The 9,858-nt window shown below is 41.7% G+C and overlaps 1 long non-coding RNA gene across 1 annotated transcript in view; it reads right to left on the bottom strand.

Moving 5' to 3' along the window:
• The window catches only part of LOC147469935 (uncharacterized), a 9,524-nt gene extending 4,110 nt beyond the window's left edge, over nt 1-5,414 (bottom strand). Inside the window, exon 1 of the long non-coding RNA XR_015191859.1 lies at nt 5,182-5,414. This is a non-coding gene — a long non-coding RNA (uncharacterized LOC147469935). The remainder of the gene's footprint in view (nt 1-5,181) is intronic.
• Between the last annotated feature and the right edge of the window lie 4,444 nt (nt 5,415-9,858).

The following is a 9,858-nucleotide window of genomic DNA, read 5'->3' on the forward strand; positions in this document are numbered from 1 at the left end:
CCCTCTCCCTCTCCCTCTCCCTCTCCCTCTCCCTCTCTCTCTCTCTCTCTCTCCCTCTCCCTCTCCCTCTCCCCCTCTCTCTCCCCCTCTCTCTCCCCTCTCTCTCTCCCTCTCCCTCTCCCTCTCCCTCTCCCTCTCCCTCTCCCTCTCCCTCTCCCTCTCCCTCTCCCTCCTCCCTCTCCCTCCCCCTCCTCTCCCTCTCCCTCTCCCTCTCCCTCTCCCTCTTCCTCTTCCTCTTCCTCTCCCTCTCCCTCTCCCTCTCCCTCTCCCTCTCCCTCTCTCCCTCTCTCCCCCTCTCCCTCTCTCGCTGACATCCGCAGTATTCCTACATAGGAGCTGAGTGTAAAATGTCCAACTAGAGGGAATGTAACTCTCGATCCATTGTTTTGTAATATCAAAAACAGTTACCGCGTTGTGCAAAGACCTTGTTTGGGAAATAGTGACCATAATATGCTCTATTGTATCCTCACATATAAACAATTATCAAAATCAGAAAAGACTAGAGAAGTGATAATATGAAAATAGGAAAGAAAACAGAAAGATTACAAGGATGCTTCGAGTACACGGACTGGCCCGCCCTAATAGAAAACGGAAGATACTGACGGTAACTTAGACATTTTTAATTCGTATTTTAATTTCTTTCTTGACATGGTAGTACCAACGAGGGAAATAACTATCTTCACAAATAATAGACCATGGGTAAATAAAGATCTGAAGACGATGCTCAACGAAAAACGAAGAATTATGCGAAATAGTGATAGTAATCAGCGGATAACAATACAGAAGGAAATAGACAAGAAAATTGCAAAGTCGAAAAAAAAATATTAAGAAAAGATAGAGGGTTTATTCAAAACAAAACTGCGTGAAAGATGCATGGAAGGGCCTAAAAGCCTTGTGTGGTTATAACACGATCCTGAAAACTACTGAACCAGAAAATGTTGATATGGATGCAAATCAATTGAATTCCTCTTTTGCAAGATTCAAGGTCGAGATTTCAATGATGATTGCAATACCGTGATGGCAGAAATACAACCTAGACCAGATGAAAGTATTATCATGACACACGAGCAAGTGGCGCGGTCCCTGAAGGTGGTTCGAGCGAACAAGGTCACGGGGTCAGACAGAGTGCCAGCCAGGGCGCTCAGGTGTGCGCTCAACAACTAGCCGCGCCAGTATGCCAGTTATCTCTCTCTCTCTCTCTCTCTCTCTCTCTCTCTCTCTCTCTCTCTCTCTCTCTCTCTCTCTCTCTCTCTCTCTCTCTCTCTCTCTCTCTCTCTCTCTGCACACACACACAATGATTAATATGTAATATATATCCGTATATATGTATATGGCTGAATTTGCCCCACCAGCCGATGAGAGAGTAGGTCAGTAGTACTAGATCCTACATATGTGTATGTATAACATGAATTAACCCAAATTTAGTGAATTATCAGCCTTCCATTAAAACCAACATGTATAAATGCTCGCACAAAAGATGAACAAATAAACGAGGCAAATGTAGCAGCCATAGCGGTCATGTCTTGAATGAAGCATGAAGCTTGTTCGCACATGCTTTGTTGTGCTTCCTATACAATGACTTTTTCAGAAATTATATATTATCTGCAATGTAAATAGAGTTTACGGAAGGACAGGTTCTTGGGTGAAAAAATGATACTTTCCTCTCATTTTCTACAAATGATTAGAAAGAAAATGAAAATTACTCGTGAAAATCTCGCTTATAATATAGTGTGAGCATATACAACAGTTCACGATTTTAGTCAAAGGTCAAATTTTGTTTTTAGTTCATTGAGATAAACGGACACTTTTTTCCTTGATATGATTAAAAGGGCACTTATTCTTTTCCTGATCATGATTATTTTACGGTTTTAATTATCATTTGTAGTAAAACTAATGCCATTAATACTTTAGTTCCCTCTTCATTTAGCCTTTAGTCGTAAAGTAAATTTGTGAATATGCTTGCGACGCCGCGACGGCGGCGGCGGCGGCGGCGGCGGGGGGGATGGGATCGTCGCCTGCGGGGGATTTAGACGTGGCCGAGACCGGGGGGGGGGAGGGAGACAGGATAGGAGAAGGATAAGGAGGGGGAGAGAAAGATGATAATAGTGAGAGAGAAAGAGCCGGGGCTTGACCCAGCACGCAGGGTAATAGTTGGGGAGATAGATAACAGGGTGGTGGAAAGAGGGAAAAAGGTTGGAGAAGGAGGCGCCGCGCCACCTGTACACACTGTTTACCTGGCCAGGTGAGCCGCGCGAGTGGGCCTGGCCAGGTAAGAGGTGTACTCGGCTATCGAGGGTGGAGGGGAAGGTGGGGAGGCGGTCTCTCAGGCGCCATCTGCGGCACCACCGTGCGCAGCCCTTCGGCTACCGTGGTGCCCTCGGCTAACCCTCGAGGCGCCAGAGGAAGAAGCACGAGTGCGAGCGCGAGAGGCTATCCCCCCCGCCCGATTTCTCCAGGATTTCTCCTCGTCGGCGGCAGGACTTCCGGGGAGATGTGGTCTGGCGCACGTCACCACGTCGGGATTATCAACACTGGCCGTGACACCTCCTCCCCGGCTCGCGAGTTGTTCACTCCTTCCGTTAAAGGAGCCGCGGTCATGGCACGGGTACGAGCGGCAGGTGTCACGTGTCGGAAATCCGGAACCAGTGAGATGTGAGGTAAGGATTAGGATGAGGGTCGCTCACGGCATGAGAGGATAATGAGATGGGGGCGAGGTTGAAGTACGTAACTCATAGAGGGGTGAGGGTGGGGGTTGGGGTGATAGAAAGGAGAATGGGAGAGGTTGGGTGGCGGCGGCGGCCCAGCTAGGCCTCCTCAACCCTCCACTTCCTCACACCTAGTGGTGTGGTGCGAGACTTGGGAGGACCACTTGATCCGTCTTCGATCGTTGTTCCAGGCCTTAGCACACGTGTGCTAAGGCCTGGTCTCGCTCCACACCACTAGGTCATTAAGAAAAGGGCGACGAAATTCAGAATTAACATCCGAAACAGATACTCAGCTCTCGAAGATTTTGACATAGACCAAATGAACAACCAATTCAATGAGACATTAAAGGAAGCTGCAAAAGAAAAGTTCAGTAAGCTTTCGGTAGAAACAAAAGGGCTTATGAAACAGCGTAGGGACATAAAAATAAAATCAATCAGAGACAAAATAGAATAAGCAGAGCTGACTAGGACGATAAACAAGAAGAAAGATGATGTGCGCAAATTTGACACGAAAAATAAATGAAGCTCTCCTTTCGGGCACCAGGCTTAAGGCAACAAAGAGGAGGCTCGGAATAGGGAAAAACGAATGTATGCAGTAAAGAAATCCAATGGAGAGGTGACATACAATAAAAATATAATTATCAAAGAAATAGAAGACTTCTATAGCGACTTATATCACTCAAACGATCTACCACGTACGGAGACAAACGCAGCAATTACACAACATTACAGTAGAGGAAGTAAGAAGGGCATTAAATAGCATGAAAAGAGGAAAAACACCAGAAGATGGCATTAGTCTAGATCTTATTCAAGATGCAGGAGAGATTTCGGCAGTAAAACTAGCCAATCTATTTAACAAATGTCTAAGCGTCGTTAAAACTACGAAATCCTGGAAAAACGCAATAATCATTTTAACACACTAAAAGGGGGACACAAAAGACTTAAAGAATTACCGACCTATAAGCTTCCTTTCAGTAATCTATAAACTGTTCACAAAAATCATCACAGCCCGTATCACCGATACATTAGATTCAAAACAACCCAGGGAACAGTCAGGGTTCCGCAGCGGATTCTCAACTACAGACCATATCCAAACACTAACACAAATAAAAGAGAAAACAAACGAATATAGGAAGCCCCTGTGTATGGCATTCGTAAATTATGAAAAGGCATTCGATTCGGTACAGATATCTGCAGTACTAGATGCAATTCGTAAACAAGGAGTAGATGAAATATATTGCAGACTATTAGAGGATATATATAGAGATGGTACAGTGACCATCAAAATGCACGCAGAAACCAATAAAATACCAATAAAAAAGGGTGTTAGGCAGGGCGACACCATCTCACCGAAACTGTTTATAGCATGTATATATATTATTTTTTCCTAGAAAGTATATTCTATTACAGATAAGTAACTTTGGCTCCACGCAATTGAAGAGTTATTTGTATCGTTTAAAAAAATGCCAATCAAATCTTTCAAATGAATATAATTGTGAATGATTGTAGATGAATTAATGCAAACACAAAAATAAACAAACAGTGGGATGCAGTTTGTACTCTCAATTTAAATATAGTATGATAAAGGAGTGCAATTCATTTTTTAAAAATCAAACATAGATTGGCTTGATTATTATTATCATCTGTGTTCTTTAAAGACCTCCCTGGCTACTTGTTAATCCAAACCATCCCACCTATAATTTGTGGAGCTTGTGTTTTGCCTTAGGTTCAATATTAGTGGAGGCCACTTCAATACTTATTGTTGGCCTTTGCCAGAGTTCCGAGAGGCGCGGTTGCTGCTTCAATCGTTTTTTGAACTCTACGTGCGAATCGTCGCCAATTATTGAATCAAATAACATTTATTTATTTATATTTTGTTTTCAACTATGTCATAGAAAGAAAATATGTTTAATTTCGTCAAATTATTAAGTCCAATTATTATTATAAAGTTGATTTCATGCAAGTTTATCCTAGGCTGCGCGACCGTTATTCTCGCTTCTTTAGTGTTAATTGTCTACATCTTTGTCCAGTTCAAATGAAAATGAACAGTTGCCATCAGTATGGACGAAGCGGCGACGTCTATCATGCGGATAACGAGCGAGAGGTCACGGGGTCGGCCGAGGCGTCGGCTCTCGGCTCTCGGCAAACGTTTTGATTAAGTTCTTGTGAGCTGAAACGCGTCATTTATGTCTCTTGCGGTGTGGAAACTATATATATTCTGCCTCATTTGAATAACTTTATATGTTTGTCACAATGCACTACGACCGACGGCAAGATTTTTTTTCTTTTCTTTTCTTTTCTTTTTGGAAAAACTAGAAATTTTAAATGAAGAACTGACAATGCGCTTGCTTACTCGAAGAGAACAGCCCCCGAGTGAACAACCACGAAATGCGAAATTATTGGTGTGTGAATGTGGGCGAAAGATACACGTGTGTGTGTGTGTGTGTGTGTGAAACAACTACGTGAATCAACTTACCTTTGGAGTCTTCCCTCTTGTTCATTTTCCTGTCCATTGTAGACGCTGCAGCTCTTGGTATCTAAAATACAGGTAAGTTGTTCTGGCTTTCTAAACCGCCTTCACTGACTTCGCAGATGGTGCACTTAGATTGGGCTTGGCTATGCACTGCTGCAAAATCCAACGAAGTCGCTGGCAGGACTGGCAGGACTGGCAGGACTGGCAGGACTAGTGTGGCACCTGCAGAATGAGAACTGCACGCACTAAGAAGCCGAACGTCGCGGGCGAGCGGAATCACGTCTCTTGGCGCGTGACGTCACAGAAACATGACGTACGACTTGCGTCGCTTGGTTAATTTTTTTCTTTTTTCAGACATGTATGATTTCTTTCATGATTTTTATCAAAAAATAGATACATAAATAAAAAGGTATTTAAGTATTTTGAATAAATGCAGTCTATTTCAAGATACCATAATCAAAATGGCTCTTCCTTGCTATCTGAACCTCCCCACGCCCTCCTAGTCCTTTCCTTGCCCCTTACCCCCTCTTCCTTATTTTCTTCCCTTCCCTGCCCCCTTCCTTATTTTCTTCCCCCCCTCTTCCTTATTTTCCTTCTCCCCCCTTGCCTGATCCTGCCCCCCTTTGCCCTAGCCTTGTGTTTCCCTCCTCCCCTTTCACTTGGTATCCACCCTGGCCCTATTCGGCTGTTCCTTTCCCCTTTTTCTGTTCCCTGAAACCCCTTCCCTTGCTAACCCTCTCGACCTAGTCTTGCTTTAGGGAGGATCTCGAAACGTCTCCAGAACAACCCCGCACACACACACACACACACGCAAACATTTTTGGAATACGAGAGATGAATGAAACCATATCCTTTGCCGTGCAGATAAAGGAACACGTGAAGAAGGAATTGCGTAGTATGCTGGAGTTGGGGATAATTGAGCCTTCACACTCTGAAAAAAAAGGTTTACTAAATTAATTCAAAATGCAGTAAAGATATAAGAAGTGCATAATCAACGAGTGATCTCACCGACGGTTATTGGAGTAGGTCCTAAAAAGAGGGAAATCGCAGACTTTGTTTTGATTTTAGAAAGCTGGAAAAGATTACAAAGTTTGATGATAGGCCTATGCGTGATACCAAAGCCATTTTTTTTATGTCTAACCAAAGATTTACGCAACGTTTTAAAATAAGCAAACACTATATCGATGTCCATTTTTTAAGTAACTGACACTTGCCATCGAGTGAATAAAATTTGGATCTAGCATATGAATGCGCTTGTTCTAAGAAAAACTTAAGAGTAACCAAGATTTTTAAAGATTCCATAATGATGCTAAGTTCTCTATCAATAAATTAATTATCACTGATCCTATATGCTCTACGAAACATAGACGTGGCTGTTTGATTTCTTAATGGATAAGGGATGATATGAGAAAAAAGGAAGATAATTAGCAACATGGGTGGGTTTCCGGTAACTGAAAACTTTAAATAACCGTTGAAATTATATAACAATATATCAAGAAAGGGTAATTTACCATCTTTTTCCCATTCTACTTTGGATTTAATGGTACGAGCAAGAGTGTTAAGTTTACGCAAAAAATCGTCGAAATCCGTACGGTTTACAGGCAACATAGAAAAAATATCATCAACATACCTAAACCAGATCGAGCCCGGGGGAGGATGGCCGGAAGTTCAGGATATGTATATATATATATATATATATATATATATATATATATATATATATATATATATATATATATATATATATATATATATATATATATATATATATATATATATACCTATTTATATATATATATATAACTTTATATATGAGCATGTATATATGTACACTGTATCTTTATTAATTAATCTTTTTGATTCTTGCATCTTGCATTCACTTTATTTTGCCAATTCAGAAGAGACCATCATCGTAGGAGTATTTCTGTTCGCCTTTTGACTTGGACTTTGGTTTTGGAATTTCGGTCATCTGCCCTAAATGTCTGTTTTTATTTTTCTACTATAGATACTTTTTTTAATGCTAGTTTATTTTTTCAGTTTATGTGTATATGTGATTTAGAACAACTTTATGTGCTTTTGTATAAGCTTGTGTTTATATTTCGATGCTTTGTGAAAATAACCGTCGGTGAGATCACTCGTTGATTATGGACTTCTTATATCTTTACTGTATTTTGAATTAATTTAGTAAACCTTTTTTTTTCATATGATTGAAATTGACCCTTTGAACAAGTGTTTTGTTGTTAAAACTTTTAAACATCATTGGTGTTGTTGGTGTTTTTTTTTTTTTTTTTTTTTTCTTTTTCTTCTTCTTCTTCTTCTTTTTTCTTTTTTTTTACCTCCCCGGATTTATCCTAAGTAACCCCATTGGCGACGCAGGATTAGCTAAAACAATAGATTGGCCATCACCAGCCAGAGATGTTCTTTTGTTATATTTAACTAAGGCCGGGTTTTTTATCCATTTTGTTTAACTGGGTGCTAACATCTGCAGATATTTTTGGCATTTTTAAAATATTTTATTCACGCTCTTTTACTTTATTTATTGCTGTGATGGAACAAGAATTTAGCCCAACCAGACCTTCTTTATGAGACATATGCAATTGCAAACAGGAATCGTATTCCACTGTCCTTAGCACCGTCACACCCTCTCCGGGAGACAGGGGACGTGGGCTGGTTGAGGGGTGGGGGTCGGGGTGGTGGGGGGGAGTCCATTGTGGGCGGGGTGGGGGAGCTTCTGGCCGAGGAGACTAACTAAGGCTGAATGAGTGATGAAATGTTTATGTATATATGGGCACTTCTCTTTTCAAGGTTATCCCAACCTTATCTTCCTTCCCCACCCAAATGTTGTTTGCGAGTTTCTCTGTTCTCTTTATTCATTACTTTATTTCAGTAATATTACATCCCTACATAATACAGGTCTGTGAAACAAATACGAAAAAACAACAACTATATCAAGTGTTCTCATCATTCAACAAACGGATATGTTTCACAACAGATCTGATATAATTGTACCTCAGGCATCACATCACTAAGCTTAGAGAGTGAAAATAGGCCTACGACACTGTCTCCGCGCGATGCTAACCCAACGATGCTTTTGCAAATTGCAAAGAAAACGCGGGTTACGTCCGAAGGTAACCCGTTTGTCTGACGCCTTGACTTGGCTCCGGCTGAGTGACAGAAACGCACACACACGCACACACACACACACACACACACACACACACACACACACACACACACGTTATTGTAATTGCTCCTGATGTCATTATTATCACATTGTTGTTATGTTATGCTTAGTGATGTTTTTGCCTTTGACGATGTTGTTAATCGTGGCATTTGTCCTTCTGTCGCTGACTTCGGTGCTGTGATCACGGTTGCTGTTTTTGTTGCTGTCGATGATGATGCAACAAAGAAGGCCGAGGTAGATGCTGTACACATTTTATCAGCAATCTTATGTCTGAAGATGTTGAAATAAAACTATTTCTCCTCAGTGCAATATTGCAAGATTTTGTATAGAGCTTTATGATCAAATATTTCATGTAAAAAGATCTATGTATTTTTTGTATAACCTGCTATCTGCAAATATATCTTTTCGCATAGTCAAACAACCATATAAGCCAATAAATGCTCTATTAAAATGAAACTTAGATAACTTAGATACTTATCCTACCAGACATTCAGAATAATAATCTTATCAATTATGAACAGAGTGCAATGTGACAAATATATAAAAGCGTATAAATGAGACAACGCAAGAGCCGAAAATCACGCCGTTCGGGTCATCATCATCATCATCATCATCATAACTTCCTACTACAAGCATCAGAACTTCATACGACAAGAATATTGACATATTAGCCAAGAACTGACGACTCGGCTGATTCCCGTGACCTCGCGCTCGTTACCCGCATAAGGGACGTGTCGCCGCGACCTAGGATGATTCGAGGCGACCCGACGCGGTGTTCATGTTCTCCTCCGGCGCGATGTGTGCGGCTTCCCTCACCTTCATCATCATCCCTCATCCATCCTTTTCCGTTTAATCCTTCATGGGTCACTTTGGCTCGCTTGGAAGTGACGTCTCATCAATGCAAGTTGAAGCTTGAAAGTCGAGATTGAGAAGAAACAATGATGTAACATCCGTTTTATGGATTTCATGAGAGACTAAGTGACGTCTTCAAAACTAATGCGAAGAAAGTGACGTAAACAATGATAGGTAAAAGGGATTGCCATATTGTGTTGAGTCTTTCACTGGAGGATTTCGTTGAAATTTCACATTATCTCTTTCATATTTTCTTGTTCCTCTCTCTCTCTCTCTCTCTCTCTCTCTCTCTCTCTCTCTCTCTCTCTCTCTCTCTCTCTCTCTCTCTCTCTCTCTCTCTCTCTCTCTCTCTCTCTCTCTCTCTCTCTCTCTTCCTACCCCTCTCCCTATCTCATCTCTCTCTCTCTCTCTCTCTCCTCTCCTCTCCTCTCGCTCTCTCTCTCTCTCCCTCTCTCCGCCCCCTCTCTCTCTCTCTCCCTCTCCCTCTCTCTCTCTCTCTCCTCCTCCCTCTCTCTCTCTCTCTCTCCTCCTCTCTCTCTCTCTCCTCCTCCTCTCTCTCTCTCTCTCTCTCTCTCTCTCTCTCTCTCTCCTACTCTCTCTCTCTACTAATCTCTCTCTCTACTAGTCTCTCTCTCTACTCATCT

The sequence above is a fragment of the Penaeus japonicus genome, unplaced genomic scaffold, assembly GCF_977035675.1.
Source record: "Penaeus japonicus unplaced genomic scaffold, GWHDUDI00000001_assembly GWHDUDI00000018, whole genome shotgun sequence".
In the NCBI taxonomy this organism is placed as follows: domain Eukaryota; kingdom Metazoa; phylum Arthropoda; class Malacostraca; order Decapoda; family Penaeidae; genus Penaeus; species Penaeus japonicus.